Genomic DNA, 12,936 nt, shown 5'->3' with positions numbered 1-12,936 from the left:
TTTGGGAAAGTGCCCTCGGCATTGACAGTGCGCCATTGATTTCAGTAATCACTTTAAAGGTAATTATGCAGGAATACGCTGAATGAGCTCCTCGGGGACGACGCAGAATGCTTTCTGTAGTGCGACTGTGTGATCACAGTTCCCCAGTGACACCAGCTATGCTCTGCAGCAGCCCTCTGCCATGGAAAAGCTCCAACTCGACACATTAAATATGGGCATTGAGGGATGGATCTTAATGCAACAGAGCAGCATCAAATACAGAGGGGCGCGCATACATTACAGCACGCTTTAAAGTTTACTTTGTACTTGTCTCACTAACCCTTTTCTTTTAAGTCAAGGGAATGACTTCAGTGCAGTTAGTACACACTCAGCCTGAGGTTTGGAGGATGCTGTCAGGCTCCAATTAAATTGACAATTTGTTTTTCAATGATCCCAGAACGCAGAAATTAAAAAAAAGGAGGGAAAGCAGCATACAAGATGTTGTTAAGCATTTGTTGAAGACGTGAAACTAAAAATTACAGTTGGCATTCATCGAGGAAATGGCAAGATAAAAAAAAAAAAAAAAACAACAACAAGAAGCCAATTCATTACTTCATAATATAGAGCTAAATGCTGTTTGCTGAAAAGCAGCTACAGCTAATGAACCTTAAGGGACAGCTGGCCTGTCAGTGTTTGGATTTCTCCACACGCTCTGACAGTGTGCTTTAAACAATGCATTTATTCTTTCTGAATAAAACTTCAGCTACAACTGTTTGCATGTTCAGTTAAGAAGCTTACATACCTCCTGTAGTAACCGATTGTATCAGGAGGAGCATTTCCTTAGACAATCATACACTTTGTGGGGTTACACGGTGCACCATCAATCTTTTCTGGATTTGAAGAGATTTACATCCACAGCCTGAGACAGCATTCATTTTCCAAAACACCTTGCTTTGTTGTTAACAGAAAAGCGTTTGCTCTTATAATGTTAGAAGTGAAAATATTTGAACTAGGACTAACTAGATTCATCCTGAAAGACATTAACAATCCTGTTTCTGTATTTCCATGTTTTCTTCATAGATCATAAACTGGTGAGGATGAAGGATTTTTTTGGGGGGGGTCTTTGTGTGAAACTTGGGGATTATTCACAGAATGTTGTAAAGACAAAACATGTTGTGTTTTGTAGAAATTAGACAATGACGAATTAGTAGATCTATTGTACTTTTGGATGAAGATTCAATTGAAACGGTTTGACGTACTAGAATTCCCTTAACTATGTAACATCAGCAAAATCTGTAGAAAAGCTTGGTCAAGTTGTGTTGTGATTGGTCCAGCAGTTGCTAGTGAGATACTGGCAGAATGATTTTAAGAGAACAGATAAAAAGTTACAAAATGTGTCATTCGTCAAAGATGCAGATGAATTCAGAGACTGACGTAAAGAAAAGGTTTTAACTCTAGGTCACACCTTTCTTGAGATTTGAACCAAAACACAAGCCTGACTATCACAGCCCCACCAATGGGTGCAGTACCTCATGTCTCGGGGTTTGAATAGTGTGGGCGGGGGGAGGGGATTTGGGACCACATCATGAAGTTCCATGTGTCTAGGTCATTTGGGTTAAGATGCACAAACACTTTCAGAAAAGGAACATAAGCATCAGGGTTCCCACAGCTTTTCTGCCTGGACCCTTAATAATGCCAATAATAATCATGATGTAATAAATATAATGGATGTATGCTGACAGGGCTTGACAGCACATTTCAGGCGTATGTGACAAATGGTTTCCGCTCAGTAAGCAGAGGCGATTTTGAGATGAGAACTGAGGCTGTTCCACTCAAGCTGTCACAGGAAGCTGGCAGCATCAGTTCCACTGACACATCTGAAATTGGCTTTGGTCTACCTGTGTGTGTGTACATCAGGATCCAGGTCGACCTTTAGCTGCCTGATCAGCGAGAAGAAAGGGCAAAGAACTAAAAGGACATAAAGGGAAAGCAGTTGTAGTGGAAAACAACATGCCTTATCACGGTAGAGCACAACAAAGAGGTCTTAATCATAGTCGAGTAACATTTATGTTGATGCACAGAGGTAATCATAATCCACATGCAACAGCTGTATTCATTCTTTACATGTTACTACATGAAATACTTATGATCTATATGTAAATATTGAAATCTCCTTTCCTTATCTCATAAGATTAAAAAAAAAAAAAAAATGCCACTCATTTGCATCTGCTGGAAGGCTGAATGTTGTAGTCCTACTCAGGCTCTCTGTTTATCGCGGTTCAGACACGTTCCTTCCCCTTTGTTCAAAACACTTACATTTAAGATTTACACCTACAGTGTTCAAAATGCCAAGGACAGAGCTCACTCGATAAAATTTCAAACAATAAATCAGATGCCATGATTTGCGTGTGCACGCCATCCTCCTCGACTGGGTTTACGCGTTTGTGCTTCTTAAATCAAAATGCTTTCTAGTGGCTAATGTGATTTTCTCTGCATTTGTGTGTTGGCTGTAGCTCTTACGTGACTCTCCCGGATAGTGGGATCATTGTAAATTCCCGAGGGTGTTTTTGGTTGACTGTTGTTCTTAAGAGGCTCTGAATAACATACAGCCCCCTGAGCTGTGCTTATGCCATGCCTGCCTATGCACTGATATAATAAGTGATGCAATGCCTGCAAACTAAGTGGACTTTCAACCAAGTGGTCTTGCCACTCAGTATTATGGTTATGTTACAGTATATCTGCTTGTAAGAGTTAATGTATAATCTGCTTTAAGACATGTTTAGTTTTGTGTTATGCATACATCTACTGCAAGTCAACTGTGTATATACGGAAAAAAAAATATTCGGGTCACATTGACACAAGGTGCATTTGTTGTAGATTTTCCATCTGAAAGATGGTGATAAATTCACCTGTCTGTTTATAAGCCAAGCTTTCAAACATAAGGTGGACAGGATGTCCTTTTTTTGTCCCGATTGTTTGATCTGGTACGATTTGCATGCAGTACAGCACTGTAAACAGGTCACAGATTAAACAGGCAAACTAACAGATTTTAACAGATTTAATATAGCGCCTTCATTTCAATATTTTGTCACACCAGCTCAACATGCTGACAGCATACTGGCTGAGAATATTTATTCTGAAGAATATCAGTATTCTTCTCACCTCGCAGCTCCCACTGAATGCAAAAAGGTCAACTATGCTATCTAGAATACATGTTCACAAGTGTCTTTGCTTGTACATTAGCGTTTAGCAAGCTAACCAAACGTGACAGGTGCCAATTGGTCATATGTTGGGTTTAAGCTGTTTTGGTACATAAAATCTTGCATCAAGTTTTGACATTTAAGCTTTTAAAATTTCTCCCACTCTCATTCTGACTCTGCAACATTCTGCGTTGGTTTATTGCTGTTTTCAGATTAGTTATTCCTCATGTCTGAGAAAGACTTTCCAAATCAAGCATATCATTTTATCTTTACTGTAGTCATAGGTCTGGTCCTAACTCCGGCCGCACCAGCAAGGCTTGGTTAAGTCAGGTCTGAAAAGTGCAGATATCCGCCTCAGTTTATGCCCCATACAGATGCCCTTGCATGCATTGTACTTTCATCATTTCTATTTGTTAAGAAATTAACTTCCTTAAGGAGAGACAGCTTCCACAAACAAGCAACAAAGAGAAAAAAAAAAAAACAATCAGATGTATCAGCATATCTTCTTGCAAACCTAACACGAGGCATTAGCCGAGAAAACTGACACCAGGACACAGACAGAAGAATTTGACACATTTAGTTCAGATCAGCAGAAACTGAAGGCTGAAGAACCTTGAAAGAGATATGGTGTGTGTGTGCTGCTAAAGTATCACAGGTCGCACAAGGTACCCTGCGGTGCTGCTAGAACAACTGAAATGGACTCGAGGCATCCACAGAAAGAAATGCACTGCTGGCAAAAGCAGGGTGACGTTGATGAATGTTGTCCTCTGAGTGTTAGGTAATGTTCTCTGATGAGATGCAGTGTGTGCTCCAGCCCACAAGGTTGCGAGTACGGCAAAAAAGTGATGACGTGAGGGGGTGCGCGAGCCAGTACAGCAAGGCCACAGGAGGAGGGAGGACTGGGGAGTCACGGGACGAGTGATAGAAACGATGTACGCCGTCACACCCGGACATCGAAAGAGAAAAATACATAAAGTGGTTCTTTTCCTTGGGACAGCTCATTAACAGGTGTTATTCCTCCGCCGAAATTCATGCTCAATAGATTTGAACATGTATTTAAATGAGGTGTCAAGTTAGTAATCTAGCACATTCTTTTTGTGACACATTTCCTAACACTGACATTGACTTCACTGTAGACTTGGACAACAAATGAAGAGAAAACTTCCTTAAACTTGTGCCCCACACAGTCTTAGTTAATTCCTTATTCTGCCATTTTAAAGTTTGTGCAGGGAAAACTTGACACATCTATTGTGTAATGTGTAATGAATGGATTAAAACAATCAGTGACAATAGATCAGCCGGTATTATTCCCCAAATCTGCATTTGGCACAACACACGAACAACAGCCTAAGTTTTCCCTTGATCTCTGCTGTTTGGAATATAAAGGAACATTTGGAGCGGAAATGATAAGAGATGAAATCAAGCTAAAGTAGAACCCATCACTCTTCACCTCGTCTACGATGCTCAAACTGATGGGGTGATCGGGTTCGTTAGTGTTAAGGTAGCTGACACGAAGATATGCAAATAAATACATTTACTGTATTCCAAATGACGGACCCCAAACAACTCTTTTTAAATACAAACAAACACCAGTTTACTAAAAATATTTTTTTAAAAATAACACAAATAATTGAACTTTCACTTTAACAGAACAACAAAACATTAAAAAAAACAACAACTAAATGAGCGCCTCTGAGTTTGTCTTTTTTCAATACCTCTAAAAATAAATGTGAGACTAAAGTGTCTCCATACAAATTAACTACTCCTTGCAGGGTAAAATTTGCACCTATCAGTGAACGTTCAACTTAAAATTTACCAAAATGTCTCATTGTCACAATGTCCATTCCACAAAAAAATTCACAAAGCCCGTAACAGATGCTATGCTACCAGGATAACTATGTTTTACTACGTGGGCCCAAACACACACATACACACACACACACACACACACACACACACACACACACACACACACACACACACACACACACACACACACACACACACACACACACACACACACACACACACTCACTTTGACTCACAAAAACAAAACAAAACAAAACAAAACAAAACAAAACAAAACAAAACAAAACAAAACAAAACAAAACAAAACAAAACAAAACAAAACAAAACAAAACGTTGCAGGCCTGACAGTGTTTCTGGTGCGGTGCGGACGCACGTGAAGTTCTACTCACAGTTTGGCGTCAGTCCTGAAGAATTCCCCGATGGAAGTCAGAAAAACACTCCCAAGTTCACCTCGAAGTTCAGGATCCGTCCTGAAGAATCTTTGGCGGCGTAGAAAAACTCACAGAATCCAACACACAGTTCAGCGTCGGCACTGAAAAAAAAACAAAAAAAGAAACACTGAATGTGCAATTCACACTTCAGTGTACTCCAGCTACATTCAACTGTTTTCCCTGAATAACTAGCCTACTTTATTAAGCGAACTATTTTTGCAACAAAAATACACTCACTTTCCATTGTGTTTTGTATCATGTGCCTAAATCTATCTTCATTTAGAACTACACTATTTGAATTCATCCATTTTATTATCACTATATTTTGCAATTAACACAAATCTGAGTAGATTAATTGTGAATCATTATCGTCTTGATCTGGGCTCACGTTGCCTGACAAGCACTGTAATCTCCCTAAAAACAGGACGCCTGCTGCAGAACTTTCAACTCCAGCTCTGGGTCAGTATCAGGGTGGCTTTATCGAGCACAATACGATACGATATACTTTATTGTCCCCATGGGGACCTTTTTCTTGGGCAAGTGTTGCTGCATTTGAGTGTTGCACGATGAGCAAATCACTTAAAACAGGCTTTGGGGGACAAAAGCACAAAAAAAGCAACAACATCCAAACACCAAAAAAAAAAAAAAAGAACATAAAAACCCACAAACACTTGGGGGGATTTTTATTCTATTCTATATCGTGGAATATCTTCTTGCCATTGCGTTTCTAAGGGTGAGAGTAACAAGGCTCTTCAGTGCCTTCTGGTGGCCTCTCTACATTTGTACCTCCTCCTCCAGGTCCCTCCCTGCTTACTAGTGTATGACTGTTAGTGGTCACTCGACATTGCAAATCAAAGCTCTTGAGAAATGCTGTACGACATATTGTTCATGCTTACTTGTAGGTAAACACGCAAGCACAGTGTCTTTATTTCTGTAATGGCCATGATTTACTCAGTGATTAAATTTAAGCCTCTTATCTCAATGCAAAGCCTCCACACAGCTTGAAGAGCTGTAGAGGATGTTTACAGTATGACAAACTACGCAAACATGAAAAATGATTCCTATCATTTCCAGTCATCACAATTAAACTCTGTTCCCTCTGTGTCATATTTTATTCCCTTTTCCTACAAAAAGTTTGCACGTGAGAGTAAGAGAAAATTACCCCTCCTTTTCTAGACAAGGAAAACCCATTCATCTCACTAATACCAGAGGTGAGTGATCGTGAGGTGTGGAGACTCCAGCGAAAAAAAGTTGGGACCTAATAGTATCAATCATCATCATGCCGGCAAATGAAGATCTCTTATCACACACCACACATGAGAGAGACAAACGAAAACTCTCACCTCAACTGCTACTGACTGCACTCATTAGTCAGGTGTGTTGGTCATTATTTAACACAGAGCCTCCGGGATTGTTGCTGTGGGAAAAAAAAAAACATCCATCAGTCTCATGCAGATCTGACCCATCCAATCATGGAGTGGGCGAGAAAGTAAAAGGAACACATTTGATTAAGATGACGGCATAATGAAGTGAGGTGCACCATGCTTGACCTTTTACATTCACTCCAGTTTGGTAGATGTTAGAGTTAATCAGGGCGCCATGTATGATACAAACTATAAATAGAAGTAATGTTAATTATCACGTTTAGCACTGCTGGTTTTATCCATCTTTCACATAACAACACCCACTCAGTGGTGCTTTGAGCTAAATGTCAGCATGCTAACACTCTCAAAAATAAATTATTATTAATTTGTAAAAAAAAAAAATGTACCATGTTTACTATGTTAGTTTAGGATTTTGGCACGCTCACTGGCCAAAACCTAAAAAGTTTCATTTGTCAAGCCAGAGCCAATGGCGTAAGTTTGCGTATCTACATGCAGTAGCGAAGTAAGGAAGGAGAGCAAGGGCTCTAAAAAAACCCAAAACAGTCAAATAGTTCACAGCAAATATCCAATAGTATTTTTAAATTAATTTTAATAGGCCCGTCCCGAGTATATTTTACAAAATTACCAAATTTCATTGCAATCCATCCAACTGTTGTCAAGACATTTCACTAAAAACAAAAATGCTGTCGAGGTGGTCGAGAAATAGTCAGAAGATCACCAAAGGCAGAAAACCAAATTTGCCAACCGACAACTGCAGTGACAAATGTAGAGATACTTCAGTCTGACCGAAAGTCAGTGGACAGACGGACTTTCAATTTCATCCAAGCAGCCTGCTTGGCGCATCTCTTTCTCATATTCCTGATCACATGTGCTTCATGTTCCCCTTTTAATGGGCGCAGTATTCTTGGGTAGTAGCCAATGGCTAGTGAGGTCAGGTACTCAGTCAAGGGTCGTTGTCATGGGTAACAGCCGAATCTCATCAATTTAATATGCACCGTAAAACCCGACCCTGGACGCGAGATAAAACATGAAGACAGAGGGTACCCAAACCAAATGCACAGTTTATAGTACCATGTGATGTACTGGAAATGTCCCACTGACCATGCGCAGTCGTGACAAAAGCTCGCAGCCCGTGTGGTCCAAGCTGACTCCAAATGTTATGACTCAGCTACATTCGGATGATTTGGCAGGTCCCCGAGGAAAAGCCCAGGTATCAACGTGGCAGGCTGCCCGACATATCCTTCTTAATTTGCTTTTGCGACAGCAGCAAGTATGTGGAAATGTTAGCGTAGCCACAGTGACTGCCATCATTTTTAATGGGTGTCACACACAGGTGGCCCCACAGCAGAGATGTGATTAAAAGGTAATCATCCAGTACCAGACTGGCTTGTTTCAACGTGAGTGTAATAGAAAGAGTAGGGGCAGCAACTCTGTAGCTCCTGTGGGGAAATTTGGATTCATTTATGTGACATGTTGAAACGGAAAGATTAAGCAGAACTGATCTTTAATCAGTCAACATTTCATTTTCCAGTGTAACATCTCACTCAGTCGAGAGCCTGTGGCGGCATTTCTGGTTTCACCGCCTTGATTCCCAAGCAGAGGTGACCCCCAGTGACCCCGAAGCCACCCCTGTCTAATTTTTCATTTTAGTCAGAGCTGCGAGCAAGCAATGAAGAACTCAATGTGGCACTTCACAGTAACGAGTCAGACACAAGCCGTGAGCAGAGGACCCCTGGGAATCTCCCAGTGTCAAAAGGCTAAACAACATGCTACTATGACACAGATACAACAAACCACTGGGTCTTCAATAATTCATAGCCTCGTAGAGGGAGTTTATAGAGGAAATAAACAGTGTGTGGTTGGGTGTAATGGACCAAAAACATCACTGACACTTAAGCTACATAGATTCTGGAGTGTACCACAACACTAGCTGTTCAGTGTTTGTGTCCCTGACACTCACCATGAAAACCTCTGTTCCCCAGGTCACGTATAAAGAAGGAGGCTCTCTTTGCATGTCTAAAATCCTACCTCTCTGTGTTTTTTTTGTTTTTTTATCTCCCTCTCCCCCTCTTGCTTTCCCTCTTAATAGAGGTCCAGATCAATAGAGCTGGCCTCGGGCACAGACCTTTGCACTAAAACCAATTGTTCCAGGAACTCGGCAGAGCCCAGACCGTTTTCTGTGAAGCCTGTCTGCTTTTTGCATCCCACAAGATGTGCCGCATTTAACATTTGCTTTGGGTCGGAAGAAAACATGTTTATTTTGCTCAGTGTCACAAACTTGTCATGGATGCACGATGTCCACAATAACAGCAAGCTACTTACGTATACAATGCACAGCCAAAGCTGAACCTCACTTTGTATTAGCGAGTTATAAACAGAGTCTCATTAAAACCACCACTTGTCATTTTTCAGTTTCTACTTCATTATTAAACAGTAGCTAACGCATAAATACGGGACGGGGGGGGGGGGGGAAGGTAGCCTTGTTGTGTTTGAATTATGGGAACAAAATCCACCTGCAAACGACATTAAAAAAAAAAAATCTAAAAAAAAAATCACAACTTGTTGCTGTTAAACACATTAAACGGATAAAAATGCAGTAATCAATGGGTTTTATAGGTGCAAGTAGGCAGATGCTAAATTAAGCCGACCGTAGCTTCTCACTGACATAAGAATTGTATCAATCTTATCATGTAACTCTCTACAACAAACTGAATAAGCATATTTCCCAAACTTAAAATGACCTTTTGAAAAGAGAGCTTGGTGTATAGATAAACAGGTCCCCTTTTATTTTAACCCACATTTAGCTGCAGCAGGATCAGAGATCAGTTTGGACTGTACCTGCCTACCAAACATCTGCTCTGAGACCAGACAGACACAGGATGTTACTCTGGGGGGCAACACAAACTAGTGAACCGTGTGGAATTGCAGGAAGTGCTTCCACACTAGACTGGATAATGTGCTGACTCATGCCATCTCCTCTTCTCTCAGGCACACACTGAGGAACTGGTGACGGGAAGTGAGAGGGCGACAGTGGCGAGGAATTTGTATTTTTGATACAAAGAACAACACCATCCAGTTGTCTTAAGTTATCAATAATGTAAAGAAGACACTGGGAACTAAAGGAGCGCCGTTTCACCAAATGAAAATACTCAAGTGCGTCTCTCGTGTTTCAGTACTGTACGTTAATACCTCGACTGGAAAAAGATCTGCAGGTGATCATCACTGCACGTTTTATTTGAAGAATCGTTTGTTCTGTCATTGCAGACTGATGCCAGACTGAACCGTGCACCAGGAACTAAAGCCTTCCTCCGACACTGTGCATCGAGCTCTTGGGAGTCACAGGGCGAGCAGCGGCTTTGATATATACAGTAAATGGATTTCTCCACACCCGTCTGCTCATGATGCACCATTTAAAGCGGAGAATAAACCGAGGGGTCTCGCTGGGCATCACGTGCCAATGATAAGACCGTCATCCCTTAAATAGTTCCCCTGTGTCCAGTTCTGCTTCTTTATAACAGTAAATAATGCGGAAGGAGATGAATAAGACAAAGGAGTGTGACTGCAATGATGTTGTAGGGTTCACTTCTGACAATGTAAATGTCAGGCCATCTGTTATTTCGTGGCGTCGACAAAACACTTTTTGCTTGATTATGCAGCTTCTAATGAGCGATTTTTGGCATGGACATTTTGGGCTGTTGTTTTTCTCATCATTATAAGCATAATTAACTTCCCTGGCCTCGCACGCTCACTCAACGAGGTAATAAATGTGGAATATTTCGGGTTAGGATTTGTGAGGACTAGTCATTCATCAGTGTGTGAGAAGATTGTGATTATCTCTCAGACTTTTGGAAGATAGACACTGACTTCAAATGTTCTTTTAAGACAACAGTGTCAGTTGGGTTTTCGGTGTATGCTGGCAGACACACACAATCAATCTCCCTCCTGGTGAATTTCATTAGATGACTGTTTTTCTCTGATGAGAGGACCAAATAAGGACTCTGTCATTGGCCTCTGAGGCTGAATGGTTTGCGGGCCCAGCTGGTCACTCACGAGGGAGAGAATTAAAGGCTAAAAATGGAAGCAATTTTCTTCCAAGATTAGCCTGTGAGGAAACTAAGAAAGATGAGCTTAATGAAGCTTTATGTCACTAAATTTGCCCATTCAGTCGTTTGGCGGTGTATTCTTTCTTAATTGTTATTTGGTGTTAAGGTCTTTTTAAGTTTTGATTAACACACAGGCTCGTAATTACTTTGCGAAAGAGCAGAAAAGGAAAACAGCGAGAAAAGGCGGGAACATAATAAATTCCCCGTACTGTGTAGAAATGATCGTCACAAAAGAGACTATTCTTGTGCTGATAAAAATATTTTTATAACTACAAGTTTCTCTGGATTGACTGTAAGAATTAGAAAATGAAAACACTGCTGCTCCTAGACACTCTCATTGTTTACTGAAGAGGGCCATCTAGTGGAGAGCAGCCTATATTAAACTATTTTCAAGCATGTAATTTGCATGCTCGCAGGGCTATTTTTAATTCCAATTCTTCATAGAAAAATCACTGTAGACACATGAGGTTAATACTCTCTGCAAAACCAAAGACAGAACATGCTGTGCTTTCAGTCAAGGCTCCACAGTCCTTGCCCCACACATCTGTTGCCCTTATTTAGCCATTACTCTGACTCAAATGTTTGAATAACTGGCTTTATATTCTTGCCAGTCCATTACCAGCCCATAATAACCTTGGCTCCTGTTTTTTCTAATACAGTGGGAATGAAGGATTGGCAGTTTCGCGACGGATGATGTGACAGCAAGCGGTAGTGTGAAGGTCGCTGTGATGGAAATGTGCTGTAACACACTTAGAACCTGAAAGTCATACATTGTACATGGCATTCAGTCCACGTGATGGGCAATATCATGTAATTTGGTAGTGTATTAAGTGTCCAAGTCAGCAGTCCAATATACGTCTATATAGCTCCACACTCTGTATGGTCCCTATTTGGGCTGCCATTGTATATAATGTCCAGTGTGGGATGCAGGTTCGGAGCCCCAGGCCAGTAAAATATGACAACACATGGAGTTCCGATGATTCAGACGGAGTGTCTCTTCACATCCCTGCTTCTTTGTTGAGTCAATTGTGAAGCCTGTGACAAAAAAAACCCGATTCATCACACATACTGTTGCCCCCTCTGGCTCATTTCCCCAAATAATTCCGGATCTTCTGCCAAAGATGTTGGTGATGTGTTTGGAAGAAATAAGCATCTTTTCAAGGTGATGACGACCCTCTCTCATAACAGCAAGGGAAGCCTCTGAAATCCTATTATCCAGAGGCCTGCTTTATTTTATTGCCATCAGCACTACTGGCCCATCAGCATCATGGCAGCTGTTTCCAACAATTGCTCTCGCACTAATTCTATCGCTGTAGCCAGACTTGCCCAGGGTGTGGACATTAAGCTCAATTTTCATCTTAAAGTGGTCGCATAACGTCTGACAGTGCAATTGAGAAAATGTGGGTGTTAAAGTATAAAGGCCACAATAACGGAAGCAAAACCTGATTTGTGTAAAACATCCAAAGGGCACAAAACTTTTGTAATTATTCCCCAATTTAATAAAAGTTCAGAGTTAAAACTGTTCATTAAAGGGCTGATGCTTTAAAAGTCCTAGCGCCTGCTCGCATTGGAAAATATCCAAACACAAATGAAAACAGAAACCGCAGGCAATTCATGAGGGACATGACTACAGTAAGAATAATGAAAGATTGAGAATTTTATAACGATTAATATTTTGACAATCAGCGAACTAATGAAAGCAGCTTTGAGAGAAAATGGCAAAAATACTATGGGGTCATAAGGTGTTATCGGCCAAATCTAAGAAAGCGTCACTGATGGATGCACGTTCGCTCCAATCATCTTCCCTCCAACAGGAACACAAGGCTTCTGTACGCTGTAGAAGTGACGCCCGATGGAAACGGACCATCACATTCTGTGCTCTGGTAAAATATTCTCTTACAGCGCACGTAAAAATGAGCCACTAAACTCAGTGGAGGAGAAGTGTAAAGCTCGTCAAAATGACAAGACTGCAAGAAAACCTCCAAGCACAGGTTTCTAGCATATATTACACATTCACTATTCATTCTAC

This window comes from Brachyistius frenatus, unplaced genomic scaffold (genome assembly GCF_029030835.1).
Source record: "Brachyistius frenatus isolate BFR_SWC_R1_liver_20210118 unplaced genomic scaffold, ASM2903083v1 Contig_57, whole genome shotgun sequence".
NCBI classification, from domain to species: Eukaryota; Metazoa; Chordata; class Actinopteri; family Embiotocidae; genus Brachyistius; species Brachyistius frenatus.
The sequence above is the reverse complement of the archived record's forward strand: the minus strand, read 5'-3'. Positions refer to the sequence as shown.